We start from the raw sequence: 16675 nt of genomic DNA, 5'->3' as shown, positions 1-16675 counted from the left end.
TCAAAATGTGTGCATGTTGAAACGCAACACGCTTCGTGGCGTGATGCGTCTCAATACTGTAACTTCAGCATCAGCTACTCGTTCTGAATCCCGCTGCACTGCACTACACACGTCGGCCGAGAGTCTAGTTAACAGTTTTTACTAGGCGGATTAACTAGCACACAAGGATGACAGACTTGGGTATCACAAGGTATCACATGGATGATATCTTTTCTGAACCAGAATCATTGATACAACTGAACAAAATGAAATGGAATGCAAAGCGGTCACATAACGCTCCTCCCTGCTTATTACATAAAGTCAATTCAAAGTTAAACAAGTCGTTAGAAAATTTAAACACTAGCCATCTTGAATATCTGTGCGTGATTCGATAACAGAACACCACAGCTCATAGCGAAATGCTGACCTATACACTTTTCTGAAATCTTTTTTGCCAAAGTTGCACACGCTGCATAGAAGATGGTCCGGACATGGCTACGCAGATTCGTCCTCACACTAGGAAATCATACACTCATCTATTTTTTTGGCTTGGTCTACATTAATGCGCTCAACTATCTTGCTATACCAAAACACAGACTAAAACAGGGCACTGGGCCACATATTGTAGCCGTTACTTGCTTGGTGGTCTAGCTAATAGCTTGATCATGCGTCCCACCAATATATAATGAACAACAGAGCTTTTTAAGCACAGGGCATCCCAAAAATCTCCACACACAGGGGACTAGGTTTGGCAGTACCACTCCGTTTGTGCCTTCATCAGCGGCTGTTCGTGAACGTCCACGTCTCGGTCGGTCCGCAACACTTTCAGTCTTTTTGAATTTGTTAAGTTTGGCAGCAGCGTCGTGTGTGAAGTGCTTGCCATGTTTCCTGTTAAACGCCATCACAACCTTGTGACAGTTTCCTTTCAATACGTTCTTCTATTGTCAAATGCATTCTTAAAGGCTATCTGAAAAAATATATAATATAGACTAAATATGAACAATTTTGGAAGACATTTTGCTAAAAAGTGTTAATTTTCCATATGTATGGAAACTTTTGGGATACCCTGTAACTTGTTATTAGTAAGTTCAAATCTAATCGAGCTGAATGTCACACTAAAGGTCTAACAAACTGGCAAAAAAAATTTAATGAAAAATAAATATTGGTACTAGGAAACTGAAATGCTGGACTGACGATTAAAACTCCAATGGCTAAAGTTAGAAAAGAAATCAGCTGAAAGTGGTTGCCAACAACAAAGCAAAAGAAAACGGTAGTCTGGAATAAGCACAGAAACAGTGTGCTGTGACGAGCACGAAACTAAATGGAGAGAAGATTTGGAAGTTTTGTAAAAGAGAAATAAGTCACTTTTTTTGACGAGCTCCAAAAAGAACCAACGCTGCCATGAATGAGTGTACTTTAACTTTTTCTTTACACTTCCTGATCAACTTCAGTAATTTGGTTACAAAGACGCGTCGTAAATATTTAGCAGAACGGGTTTAACGTCATACACGTTACTGACCGAGGCTGTGATAATCAAACCCCAAGACTTTCCTACAAGTTCCTATTCTACTCAGTCACATGTTCCAACTATTCGTGATTCTTCCCCCATTTCTGAAAAGCCTTAACCAGGTGTTTTTGGGAAGAAGTAAAAATGGTGTGCGATCTCAGATTTAAGCGGTGGTCTGGGGCACGGCTGTGTGAACTGTACAGAATAAAACAGCACGGCGTGACAAACCCACAGGACCAAAGAACAAACGTGTGGCTGAAAATTAACACACCAGACATGCTCAGACTTCGGAAAACAAAAGTCTGAGATACACGAACAAAATGGACATCAAATGAGTGTAAGGAGGCAATAAAATGATCACAAGATTAAAATGCACACAACTGACTACTGATGGCATTACTTGATTCGGTCCCCCGCCCAAGAAGGGGTGGGGGGGGGGAAATCAATAATACCATCCTGGCAGAACGTCAAACTTTCAGTTCGACTTTTTCCACGGCTCACCTTTTAGTACCAATGACAAACTTTTCCTGTTCCACACACAGGACTGGGTTAAACAGTCTGACCGCATGATGTCCCTGCTCTTATATCAAGAACTATTCAGGAGCTACTATCGGGTAGCTACGGTCTCTTGTGAGTGACTCGGCTGACAGCGATACCTGTTCTGTGGCACCAGCGCCAGATGTTATACTTCCACCAACAGCCGTTATCATTAAACCGGTTCTGAGAAACTTCAGGCAGATTTTCTCAATGTGTTCATTTACTCTTAGAGGGGCTGTATAGCACATCAAATTAAACACACACACACACATCTATTTTTAAAGCATTTTATTTCAGAAACCTTGAATCTACATGCAAGTGCATTGGCAGCCTCATGGACATTGATCCAACCTCCTGGTGCACAGGGAGCCAATAACATGCATTAAAAGGTCGTTTCCACACGTACTCAGAGATCCATAAAGACAGAAAGAAACAGGACTAACCTAATACAAACACTAGAAAGTGTTTCACCCACACGATCGCACCATCATAACTGAAAAGCCCACGTTTGTGTTACTGCAATGTAAATAAAACGGATTATTCCTCATTACTGTAGGAAACGATCCTAATAAAACCTCAGCCGAAATATAGAACAACGGGCTGCATGAGAACATGTGTTCTCCGTGTCCGATAATACGATGAACATCTAATGAGAGATCTGTGATTAAAGAACATGACTATGTTCCACTTACACCATCAATCAGCCAGATCTGGGCTCGTGCAGAAAAGGGCATGACATCAACAGAAACATTCTTGAGGTAAGAAGGGGGAAAAAAAACCTTCTTTTATCAGTCCTTTTATCAGTAGCTAAGACCACTGAGCCCAACTCACAAGAAAAGATCTTTGTGCTGTGACAAAACTGTACAGCTTAAAAGCCATCTTAACTTCCGGTAAGGAATAAAACACAATGGGGCGTGCTGTTTTGGGAAAATAAACCAAGCTCAAAGTGGATTAGTTTCCTATAACAGCATGCCACAGTGTTTTATTCCTCTCTGTAACACAGGGATTTGCCAATGATAACATTTTTTAAACGTATTCACAAACAAATCATACCTTTTAACCAGTAATAGCTACATTTAATGCTGCCGAACAGCCGCAAGAGCAGGTACTGTGATTAGTTACGTAACAGCACATAGAACATTTTTTCTCTTGCTTGACGTTAAGAAGACAAAAAAAAAAAATTAACCTCTGTCTCGAAAATTGGCCTGTGGTGGAGAACATACTGACCATTACAAAGCACAGACTCCAGAGACTCCTTCCATAAACATTAAATAAAAACGTCACCATGTCAACAATTACGCCTACACTAGTCCGTACAGGATTTTGCAGTTGTTGTGTGATTACTGGTCACAAATGCTTGATGTTATGCTGTGGATTTTTTTGTGTTCAAGTTTTTTTTGCTGAAAACTACTTGAATTGGTTAAATTGCAATTCTACAAAATTGTTTTGCACGGTCGCACAGTGACATTCGTTGGTAAACGAGACCTTTTTGCTGTACTCGTGTTCAGCGCGCGTGAATCGAACAGGGCTTTGACTGAACGTGCATTTTGATGACGTCACGTGATGTGTCTTGGGCCAAATCCGCAGTCATTTTTTTTTTAAAAAACCCCAGCAAATTCCTCTGAATATGACTGAGTTTGCTGATTTTACATTAAATAACATTAAGTTAAATAACATTTTAATCTGCTTAATGTTGGCCTTAGATTCTGTAGATTGTACGCCATCCATTTCCTGTGAATGAGCTGTTACTCGAGAAATGACAACATGGGAGAACGAAGGTGTCATTTAAAAAAAAAAAAACGGGTTGGACGATATGACATCTATATATCGTGATAAACGAGTACGCGATACACTGTTCTGAGATCTTTATTTGAAATATGTTGACTGCAAGTGATTAACCACGGCAACTGGGGAAACAATCCTGTCTTGATATCGATATTGCTTCCATACAGGGGGAAAAGAAAAGGAAGCACATACACACAATGTTTGAAACTAGCTGGACCAGTGCAACAGGGTTAAGAATGAACAGAGTGACTGTTTACATGGACAGCAGTAATCTAATTATTGACCTTATTCTGAATAAGACAATATTGTGATTAAGGTGTTTACATGAGTTACTTTTAGAATATTCCTTACATGTTCCCGTTTTACATGTTATAGAACATAGATTGATTAACGGCACACGTCATTACGTCACCACACCACGCCGTCCGACGTCCCTCCAGAATTTCACATATCAACATACGGTTGGTCTTTGTTATGGTACCGTATACAGTTTTGGGGGTTTCATTTTAAATTACACGAAAGCTTCAAGTGCAGATAATTATTTGTCATGCTATACGGGCTAACAGACGACTGCTTGAAGCTATGGGCTGCGTCCGAAACCGCATACTTACCTACTATATAGTACATGTATTTCGCCTACTATATAGTAGGTAAGTATGCAGTTTTGGACGCAGCCGTGCTCTCTTGTTTGCCGTCAAACGGTTGAGCACTTCCGTGTGTGTACGTGTCCTGTCGCAAAATGCAGCGAAAACTCCCACAACGTTAATAGTGTGATTACAGTGTGTACATGTCCATAATGCGACTAAAATAGGAATTTTCTCCACGTCTTAATTCGATTTGTCTTTACGAGTATGACTTTAGCCGGAATAAGGTAATTAAAAAAAAAAAAGAAGATAGAAATTTAAAATAAAATGCTGTTTCACTGTAGCGTCTTAATCCGAGTATCGTCTCGATCGGGTTAATATCGAAATATTGTTGTCCATGTAAACGTACTGACCTATTGAGTGATCGTTTGTGCATGAACAACAGAAACAGACAACACTGGTGTTACATCACGTGAACAACAAGAGTCCAAAATCAACTCGACTAAATATTCAGCATCGAGAAGTAAACGATGCATTAATCTATGCAAGAACAGACATGATTAAAGCAGGTTTAATGGGTAAGATAGTGAATGAATAAATAGATTAATAAATAAATAAATAAGATGAAGGAGGAAGAACAGTGCAGCGAGCAGCCAGCAGGTGACACGCATTGTACAATTTCCCCAGAATTCCTCTGCTCTCAACACACACACACACTTCTACCAGCGATCTAAAACAAGCACGAGAGAAAATAGGACTGATTTAATCCTCCGACATCTATAGAAATCAGATGCAGGCTCTGATGGTGTAAGATGGCAGACATACCGGCAAAACACTCCAAGCAAGTAACATTAACATTCATGCGCCAGGTGGCGAGCAAAGTTCTTCACCAAACAACTGTTAAGCGGGAGGTCAGTGCTATAAATAATACAAAAATATCATCATCATCATAATAACAATGCGTTTTTGAAATAATACTCGCGTCTCCAACAAACTACACGATGCATTTCGTGCACGCTTTAAGAAGCAGCTGCCATTATAAATAAAACAATATAAAACCATATCACAGCTTCATGTAAACCAGTGTTTTGTGTGTTTTATATCAAACTGCCAGTCAGGATGCCTGCGCTCACAGCGAAATAAACCCTACCGACTGGTGGAGGGGCCACGAAATAAATAAAAATCAATCAATCAAAAGTGTCCAGCAATTTATTTACCAAAGTATCACGCACACATTCATCATCGGAGACTTAACAAGCTTGGCTGCACTTTTGCAACGAGTTAAGTCTTTTGAAAAATAAATAAATAATTAAATGAATAAAATCCTATCAACTCTTGCATCCGCTTCGGGAACATGATAAAAAAATTCCCGAGACAGTCAGTGTTAAAAACTCAAGTTTTTTCAAGAAAATAATACGATATTAGCGAACGTGCTAATATGCTAAGTGCTATTAAGCCAACTAGCTTAGCAGCGCAGCACATCCCCATACAGAGCTAAGCAGCAGCAGCTGGCTAAAACACACACACACAGCTAGTCAATAGTTGTAGTTCAACGCTAACATTAGCCTGCTAGCAAAGAGGCGCTCTGGCTGCTAGCGGGCTAGCAAGCTAGGTGGCTATATTAGTCTGTGTTTTATGACTACTTCCGACAGATGACTATCGATAATTTATGATGAGAAGCACAAGCTTCCCATCGCTCCGCGCACAGAGACTACAGTGAGAATACACACCTCGCTCGCCAACTCCGCGCGCTCTTCAGAGGACGAGTGACTGCGCTGCTGCCCGGTCGCGTTACTAAACAGACGCCATTTTGTTACAATGTTGTAGTTTACATGAATCCGACATGACACTGATTACAACCCAATGGAGCCTCATTAAACCTCGCCTTCTTATCGACGGGTCCTCCCAAGAAACTTTCATATTGGTTAGGAAGGGCAAATGCCGATCTCTGGTTTGATAACAAAAGTGTCAATCAAGCAGAAGGCGTTCGGCCCCTGGAGAAGTCGATTGGCTCCATGATCTGTCAATAATCACTTGACCCGCCTTTTAAGGTGACCACTGTTCCCTGTCTGCGCGTGACATATCAAATGGCACACCTGTAATTCTCCAGCGTGCGTGCACAAAATCCGACGTGAAAATATCACTCGTGCTCACGTTATTATCATCATCATCATTATCTATATTTAATCGACCCAATTAATCGATATTGAACTTAAAATCACAACATGCTCGCGTTCTACCTTTAGACAGTCCGCTATTCAGAATTAAACTGAAGGCATTAGCGCACATCACCAACAGCAAGACATATTTCCGAAATGTAATGATCATGTAGACTAATTAACCAAATTGTAGCCTGTCTGGATGATTTGTAGCATGTCTCATCAGGATATATAGCCCACAATGTAGTCTAAACTCTGAAAGACGAGTTTGCCTGTAGTGCGCGAGCACGCTGCTTTAAACGCTTTCCTTATGCACTATTTTGGACAAGGTTCGAAATAACATTTTAAACATGCACAATAAAAAGTCAAAGTCCTACGTCGCGAGTCGGATCCGCGTTCATATCGGTTCTAATGCTTTCCGATCGCCAAATCAAAAGCGCTTAAAGTGCGCGGTGATGACTGCGCCCCGCATCCAGTCTTAAATCAAACCAAGCACGAGCCTTGAGCTAACGTCCGCTCGCTCACTCGACATCAAGCTGCTGAGAATCGGTGCGATCTGGAACATTCCGTCTCTGCGTGTCGAGCACTTGATCGCTGCACTCGATCAAGTCACATCACTCACAGCAAGTTGAACGAGCTAAAACATTTATGACTAATTAACAACTCTAAACACAGCTCGGGTATCGCGGAGCTTAAATCCAGAACGTTTCCGTTACCTCAAGTTGCTCGGCGGTCGCTCCGCTCCCGGCGGAAGCACTTAATAAACGGGTTTATTTGAAGCGGAGTAAAAAAAATAATTATTATAAAATAAATCGCGTAAAGGGGGTCAATTAAAATCCAGCGGGTCCCGTTTGATCCAGCGAATAAAAAGCGCGGTGGAGGCAGAGGGAACCTGATATAACAACTAATTGAAAGGTTAATCTACATGAGAGTGTGTGGCAAAGTAGTACCTCCCCTTTCAGCACTTCCATCAGCCACAGAGGAGAGAGGACTCGCTGCGAGCGCCATGTGACATCACATCGGTCACTGTAGAAAACAATGTACATTACTGCACATCACACACGCCATGGCGGAGAGAAAAATGAACACCACTCTCATGTGGGGATAAGCGTATAAAAGGAATAAAGAAAACACGGTTAACTTTCAAGGAAGATGTCCATAATCCAAATCATGACATTGCACTATACACCATTAAAGAAAAAAAAACAAAACATACTGAATGTCTGAGAGAATATAAGAACATGCATATAATTCGAGACAAATATACTGTCAACTTTTAAGGAATATCCGAGTTATGACACTAAGCGGATTAGTGGTCAGTACTGTCGCCTCACGCCGCCAGGGTCATGAGCTCGAATCCCACCTCCACCATGTGTGCATGGTTTCTTCTGGGTATTTCGGTTTCTTCCCCAAGTCCAAAGACTTAAATGCATTAACTGGCATTCCCTAATTGTGTGAATATGTGCGATGGGTGATGTGCCCTGTGATGGCCGGGGTGGTTGCTCCGAGTTCCTCTGAGGCTCCAGGCTGCCTGTGACCCTGTGTAGGATATGAGGTACAGAAAATGGATGGATGGACGCTAGCCTATCACTCACATGCTGCATGCACTCTCAGAAAAAAAGGTACTAAACTCTACCTTTCCTTGACATTGGGATGGAACGCTCAAAAGGGACACCTTTAGTGTGTATCTTTTACCTGGAAACGTGCATGTAGTGTATCTTTAATGTGTTGCTCAATCTCTCATTCACTTTCAGTAACCGCTTTACTTTATCCTGGTCAGGGTCATGGGGAATCCGGAGCATATCCCAGAAACACTGGGTGTTGTAGCAGGAATACATCATGAATGGTATGTGCACACATCACACACTCATTTTGGCACAATTTATATACTATTTACTTCTGTTTAACAATTCACATACTGGAATGTTTTTGGCAGGTGGGAGAAACTTAGAGGAGAACTCCGAGGAAACGCACACAGACACAAGGAAAAAATGCACAGATAATCCACACACATATCCACAGACATTAACCCAAGCTCCAGATTAAAATCAAACCCTGGAGCTGTGATGCAGCAACGCTACCAATTACACCACCACATCACTTAGTATATTACTCTAAAAGCTAATTAAAGGTACAAGAGTGATACTTAAGGTCCAATTCCATCCATGCATCCATTTTCTATACCGCTTATCCTAGAGAGTCGAGCAGAACCTGGAGCCTATCCTAGGGAGCATCGGGCACAAGGCGGGGTACACCCTGGATGGATGCCAATCCATCACAGGGCACAATCACATACACATTCACACACCCATTCATACACTATGGACAATTTGGACACGCCAATTAGCCTACCATGCATGTCTTTGCATGAGGAAACCCCCGCAGCACGGGGAGAACATGAAAACTCTGCACACACAGGGCCATGGGGGGAATCGAACCCACAACCATGGCAGTGTGAGGTGAATGTAAAACATAGTGGTGTAAAAAAAAAAGTATTTGCTGATTTCTTCTAGTTTTTCTTCTGCTTATTTGTTATACTTAGTTATTACATATCTTCAAACTAAATATAATACAACACAAAGACAACCTAAGTAGACACAAATATGCCTTTCAAATAATAATTTCATTTACTGACAAAAAAAAGTTATCTAAAACCAACTGGCCTTGTGTGACACAGAATGTAATGGCCCCTTGGTTAATCAATTGACTAATTGACCAGATTAGGCTAGACACACCCAGACTTGATTTCTGCCAGCCCTGTTGAATCTAAACATTACTTAAATAGAACCTTTCTATCAATGTGAAGTAGGCTAAAATGTCTCAACAAACAGCACACTATACCATAATCAAAAGAAATTCTGAAAGAAATTTGAGAATGTTATTGAAATATATCAGTCTGGAAGGCTCTGGGACTCCCCAGTGAGAGCCATTATCTCCACATGGAAAAAACTTGGAACCATGGTGAATCTTCAGAGAAGTGGCCGGCCTACCAAAATTCCTCCAAGGGTGCATCGAAGACTCATCAAAGAAGTCACAAAAGAACCATGATAATAAAATATAAGGAACTGCATACCTTTCTCACCTGAGATAAGTTCAGCATTCATGATTCCACCATTGGAAACAAGCTGGCCAAAAATGGTATCTATAGGAGGGCTGCAAGGTGAAAACCACTGCTAAACAGGGAATAAAAGGCCAGTCTCACATTTTCCCAAAAAAACATACTGATGACTTTAAAGCTTGTTCTATGGAACGAGGAGTCAAAAGTGGCATTACATGCGGCATAAATCTAACACTGTATTCTACAATAAGAACACCATACCAACAGTTAAACATGGTGGTGGTAGTGTGATGGTGTGGGGATGCTTTGCTGCTTCAGGGATCAAGTGACTTGCCATAACTGATGGAACCATGAATTCTTCTCTCTACCAGAAAATCCTTAAAATAAAAATAATGTTGGGTCATCAAAAAAGCCCACCTCAATGCCTCAAAAGAAACAAAATTAAGCTTTTTGACTGGTTCCTGACTTGAACCCCATTGAAATGCTGTGACAAGACCTTAACAGGCAATTCATGCTCAAAAGCCATCCAATGTGACTGAATTAACGCAATTCTGCAAAGAAGAGTGGGTCAAAAATGCTCCAGAGCAATGCAAAAGACCGGTCTCTAGTTATTAGATGTGTTTGGTTGAAGATGTTGCTGCTAAAGGTGGCAAACCCAGATATTATGTTTAGGGGGCACTTGCTTTTCACGTGGGTGATCTAAGTATTGCATAACTTTTTTCCTTAAATAAATGTTTTGTGGTTCCTCATGTTGTCCTGATCTTATATTGCATTTTGTATGAGGATCTGAAACCATTGTGTGACAAATATGCAAAAATACCGGAAATCAAGATGGGGGTAGGGATTGCACTTTACATTTAGATTGCCACGTAATAAATAGAATAGAATCTGATAGTACCACCCCTTTTTGACAAAGAAAGAAACTACTTAGTACTTTATTTCCTGAGAATGTGGCTGAGAGAATAAATGGATACATTTTGAGATAAACATAAAAATGAAAAAAGTAAACATTTAAGTAAGAGGTCCACATCCAATCATGATACCGCTTTGCAGCTCATAGGCTAGAAACTACTGATACACTCACACTGTACACTGGTGCTTGAAAGTTTGTGAACCTTTTAGAATTTTCTATACATCTGCATAAATGTGACCCAAAACATCATCCGATTTTCACCAAAAAGTCCTAAAAGTAGACAAAGAGAACCCAATTAAACAAACGAGACAAATATATTATACTTGGTCATTTATTTATTGAGGAAAATGATCCAATATCACATATCTTTGAGTGGCAAAAGTATGTGAATCTATAGGATTAACAGTTAATTTAAAGGTGAAAATAGAGTCAGGTGTTTTCAGTTAATGGGATGATAAACGGGTGTGAGTGAGTGCCCGGTTTTATTTAAAGAACAGGAATCTATCAAAGTCTGATCTTGTTTCTGGAACTGTATCATGGCACGGACAAAGGAGATTTCTGAGGACCTCAGAAAAAGATTTATAGATGCTCATCATACTGGAAAAGGTTACAAACCGTCTTTAAAGAGTTTGGACTTTCCCAATCCACAGTCAGACAGATTGTGTACAAATGGAATATTGTTACACTCCCCAGGAGTGGTCAACCAACAAAGATCATTCCAAGAGCAAGACGTGTAATAGTCCACGAGGTCACAAAGGAACCCAGGGCAACGCCTAAGCAACTAAAGGCCTCTCTCACATTGACTAATGTTAATGTTCATGAGTCCAGCATCAGGAGAACACTGAACAACAGTGGTGTGCATGGCAGGGTTGAAGGAGAAAGCCACTGCTCTCCAAAAAGAACATTGCTGTCCGTCTGCAGTTTGCTGAAGATCATGTGGACAAGCCAGAAAGCTATTAGAAAAATGTTTTGTGGATGGATGAGACCAAAATAGAACTTATGCCTTAATAGGTGTTATGTTTGGAGAAAGTAATACACTACATTCCAACCTAAGAACCTTATCCCATCTGTGAAACATGATGGTGGTAGTATCATGGTTTGGGCTAGGCTTGCCACGATAGTCATGTTCCCGGTGTTACACGGTGTTCAGCCGCACATCAATTACATCACTTGCCAACCGTGGCACCGCCCCCCTCTGTCGTTTAGCTTTTTTATAATAATAAAACTCATTTAGTTCAGTTAGAGAACGGATGCTACAATTAAAAACTGAACGTGTCTGTTCAATTTATCATGACCCGAATCAGTCAGTCACAGCACAGATCAGATTTCATTTATCACGTAACGAGAGTGAGGCAAGCTGACTGACAAGATGATGGTGGAAGATTTGGTTTCAGAAGTTCTATGTTTAATATAAGCAAGTTTGTCATTGTACTTTTTTGTTGTGTTTTTCATTAATAATAATAATTGTGAATAATGGTACAGGTATTACCGGTGTAGTCACAGGTTGATTAACCTGTGGGAAAATTTCCTCACTGTCACATCCCTAGTTTGGGCCTGTTTTGCTGCATCTGGGTCAGGATGGCTTGCCATCGTTGATAGAACAATGAATTCTGAATTATACCAGGAAAATATCAGGACATCTGTCTGTGAACTGAATCTCAAGAGAAAGTGGGTCATGAAGCAAGACAACGACCCTAAGCACACAAGTCGTTCTACCAAAGAATGGTTAAAGAAGAATAAAGTTAATGTTTTGGAATGGCCAAGTCAGACTCCTGAGCTTAATCCAATAGAAATGTTGTGGAAGGACCTGAAGCAAGCAGGTAATGTGAGGAAACCCACAAACATCCCAGAGTTGAAGCTGTTCTGTACTGAGGAACGGGCTAAAATTCCTCCAAGCTGATGTGCAGGACTGATCAACAGTTACCAGAAATGTTTTGGGTCATATTTCTTCAGAAATGTAGCAAATTCTAAAGGGTTCACAAACTTTCAAGCACCACTGTACATATTAATACCTTGAACAAACACAGTTAAAGGAAAAATCAACTTCTTTCTTTAAATTTATTTCTTTGACACTTTGGCTGATTTCACTTTGGTTACTGGTTTCATCCATTACCCACATTACCCACAATGCTGTTTGACTTTCTGCTGATAGTGGACTCTTACCTCCTTATCTGTACGCTCTGCTCAAACAGATCGAGTTTCAAAGCTTCAGCTTTCATGTGAACACCTCCATCAGCACCATCGTGCTTGTCATCTTGAGTATCTGCTATAAGTCAATATGACTGTTGTATAGCTGCATTGCATTCTGGAACTTTGAGTCCAACGTTTGTTGTCTCCACTACTTCTATGTTGGATTTCTCATGGACATTGACACTTAAAGAAAAGAAGCACTTGCTTGAAATTGATGACAGTTTCTTTTCTATTAAATGCCATTTTGAATGTCCTTGTGTGAAGTCTGTGTGCCACACACCTGCTCACTTTCACACGAATAACCAAAATACAGCATTGATTAATAAATTAGCACCCGAATCACTTAACACATCACAAATATATCAATATACACAAATCAGCCATAACATTAATACCACCTGCCTAATATTGTATAGGTCCCCACTCCTTGTGCTACCAAAACAGCACTGACCCATCGGGCATGGACTCCACAAGAAGGTGTGCTGTGGTATATAGCACCAAGCTGTTAGCAGGAGATCCTTTAAGTCCTGTAAGTTGTGACGAGGGGCCTCCATGGATCATCAGACCAGGGTAGCCTGGGCCTTCTGAGCAGTCTGTGGTTACGTGGGCCCATACACAGCAAGCAGCGATGCATTGTGTGTTCTGACACCTTTCTATCAGAGCCAGCATGAACTTTTTCAGCAATTTCTGCTACAGCAGCATGTCTGTGGAATCAGACCAGACAGGCTAACCTTCGCTCCCCACTCACATCAATGAGCCTTAGGTGTCCATGACCCTGTCACCGGGTTCACCGATTGTCCTTCCTTGGACCACTTTTGGTAGGTACTAACCACTGCATACCAGGAACACCCAAGCAAGACCTGCTGTTTTGGAGATGTTCAGACCCAGTCATCCAGCCATCACAATTTGGCCCTTGTGAAAGTCGCTTGGATCCGTACGCTTGCCCATTTTTCCTGCTTCCAACACCTCAACTTCAAAATGACTGTTCACTTGCTGACAGTGTAGCGAGATAATCAATGTAATTCACATCACCTGTCAGTGGTTTTAATGTTCCGGTGTTTCAGACTTTTCCTTTACGTTAGGAGCGGAATATCGACATGATTTACAACTCCTACAAGTGTGTCTTGTTCCAGACTTTCAATCAGACAGACGACTTCTTGTCTCGATGACAAGCATTACCTCATGATAGCGGCATTTGAAAATAATAATAATGCTGACAGACCGCTATTTCCTCTGCCTTAACCGAAGATAAATGGAATACCAATTAAAACCTGAGGCATATGGAAAACAGTTACAGTTTGGCAGCAGCCTTCATTAGCTTTCAGCAAAGCTCAATCATGGAGATCTCACACAACGTGTTTGTCTTTGTGTGTGTTCTAACTCGAACACGATCCACATTTCAGCAAGTTTGATTTCTTTGTTGCAAACATTCTGAGCACAATTATACCTATACACACTTAATCACGTTTCTTTTGTGTTCATTTTGCCTGTGAGAAAGGAATCAGAATTACTAGAAGGTTCTTTTCAGCATGTGTGATTAAAGGTATTGGCTGCTGCTGGATATCGCAATAAAACACAATTATCTATAACATATAATTAGATCATTGGATTTTACTGCTATGTGGCACCAGCTTGACTCTTTTCCACAACCTCTCACTGAATTAAAGCAATATTTCACTCAAATATGCTAAAACTGCTATGAATGAATGGAACTCTCTGCAGGGTTGAATTATGCTAATGTGACCATGCTAGCTTTCTAGCTGTTCTTCAGTGTTAGCCACAATCATTCAATACATGATTTCAAGGTGTCTCCTTCTCTCTCTTTTATTTTTTTAAATAGAGAATGTAATCTTTACTTATTTGAAACATGTTCTCAAATATGAACCCATAACCTAATAGTCAAACGTTTAGCGTGTCGTTATTGATGTTATACTGCTAATGCACCAGCTGTTTCCCATTCATTTATTTAAAAAAAAAATCTGAGCTCTTGCTGAACATGAGTCAGAGAATCTGGATTAAAATTAGACAACAATTTTTGCTGAATGAGTGTTTTCACTTGTACACAGTCGAGGACTAGAGCAAACAAACACTTTCAAAGGATGTAATCAGCAACACAATGGTGTCATGGATACGGTGGAAAGTTGAGCGACTTTGAGCGGACAAATTACAACTGTGAAAACGTATATGAAATACCTTTTCAATATGATTCAAGGTCACTGTTCAAACATGTGCAGGCAATACTACTGCCTGGAAATGAAGAAAGCGGTGTGTAGAAATTGTACAAAGTCATTTTTATATATATATATATATATATATATATATATATATATATATATATATATATATATATATATATATAAATATAAAGTAGCCCTCTCTCTCTTCAGCATCAGCAGTAAAACAAAATGCTCATCTTTTACTTCTAGGATGTGCTGTGCATGGTTTTTACATTTGACCTAGAGTTATAGGCTCTGTCTGCACACGATGAAAAGTCATCCCAATACTTGGAATTCGTCTTGAAAAAAATGAACTACACTTCACAGACAACTTTCTTGGATCTTGAGAACACCCAGCTGCATTGTAAAACAGGCAGACTGCTGGAGAGAAAAAAAAAAACCCCACCCCCCCCCCCCCCCCCCGAAACGGTGTGAGTGGGTGGAGGAGGTGTGTGCAGATGTGCGAATAGAATTTAAAACGACTTCGCCTTCGTTGTGGGTCAAAGTATGTCGATGATATCACAGGTTTTGTTTAAATACACGAACAGTGAGATCAGACGCTATTGCCGTGCTGTGTACCTGGATTTGCAATGAATGGAGTCACCAGCTACACCCAGAGAGGGACAAAGGGACAGCTGGATTTTCAGTTCTCCCTAATGATGGCCATGAATAGCTGCTACTAATCCCATAACAGAGATGACCTCTTGCAGTGTTGCCACTATAATCAAGAGGACAACAGCTCCAACTGCACTATTAGCCAGCTAAGAATGTGTAAAAAGCACACTCAGGAGAGCAAATGTGGAAAGCAAGACTTTCCAAGAAGGAAAAAGTTTGTGTCTATATGGGATTTCTTAAAGGTCCTGTGCAGAACCCTTTCCTTATATTACATTACACAGACACCCTTATCCAGAGCAACTTACATTTATCTCATTTATACAATTGAGCAGTTGAGGGCCTAGCTCAAGAGCCCAACAGTGGCAGCTTGGCAGCACTGGGTTTTGAACTCACAACCTTCCAATCAGTGGTCCAACGTCTTAACCACTGAGCTACCACTTTCCCATTCCCAGCTTCCATATATCAGAGGAAGATGAAAACTCTTAACTACCCAAAGAATCCCCCAACATGACAATACGATCATTTGTCAGCATAATGCTGTGGTTCTTCTCACCCTCTGGAGCTACCCAATTCATCCTGATACTACTACTTCCCAGAGCTTTATGCACTTACTGCTGTATGTGGATCATCCTACATGGATTCTCCCAAAAAACTGCACTTCACAAAACGTTTATGCCCAAGCCTCACCCATTCTTCACTGAATAATTTCCCTTACATACTGTTGACTTGTACCCAAGAACTGCTGCTGTAATCATAAAGACTTGCTTGTGCTCATCTCAGGTCTCTAACACACAATCATCTTTTCAACACACTTAGTACTGTTTGGCTTTATAGTATATGACTGTAGAGGAGTAATGATTTATAATCGCACTATCCGGTGTTACCCAGAAGAGAACGGGTTCCTTTTGGAGTCTGGTTCCTCTCAACTTTTTGTCCTTGTGTCATTCTCAGGGAGTTTTTCTTTGCAGCTAATGCCTCATTATGCATCTATCGTTACACCCAGATTTCTATAAAGCTATACAAATAAAATCGAATTGAAATACATTTTCCAATATATCCAAAGAGAAAAGGTGACTTCTACATCTTATAATGTGCATCAGTTCCTACCAGAAAACATACGCAGACAAGAAAG

General features: G+C 40.6%; 1 protein-coding gene across 1 annotated transcript in view; it reads right to left on the bottom strand.

Annotated features, from left to right (window-relative positions):
* The window catches only part of kat6b (K(lysine) acetyltransferase 6B), a 40207-nt gene extending 33309 nt beyond the window's left edge, over positions 1–6898 (bottom strand). Inside the window, 1 exon segment of the mRNA XM_053621557.1 lies at positions 6123–6898. The gene's annotated coding sequence lies outside the window, so the exon portion shown is untranslated.
* Between the last annotated feature and the right edge of the window lie 9777 nt (positions 6899–16675).

The sequence above is a fragment of the Ictalurus furcatus genome, chromosome 3 (assembly GCF_023375685.1).
Source record: "Ictalurus furcatus strain D&B chromosome 3, Billie_1.0, whole genome shotgun sequence".
Lineage (NCBI taxonomy): Eukaryota > Metazoa > Chordata > Actinopteri > Siluriformes > Ictaluridae > Ictalurus > Ictalurus furcatus.
The sequence above is the reverse complement of the archived record's forward strand: the minus strand, read 5'-3'. Positions and strand labels throughout refer to the sequence as shown.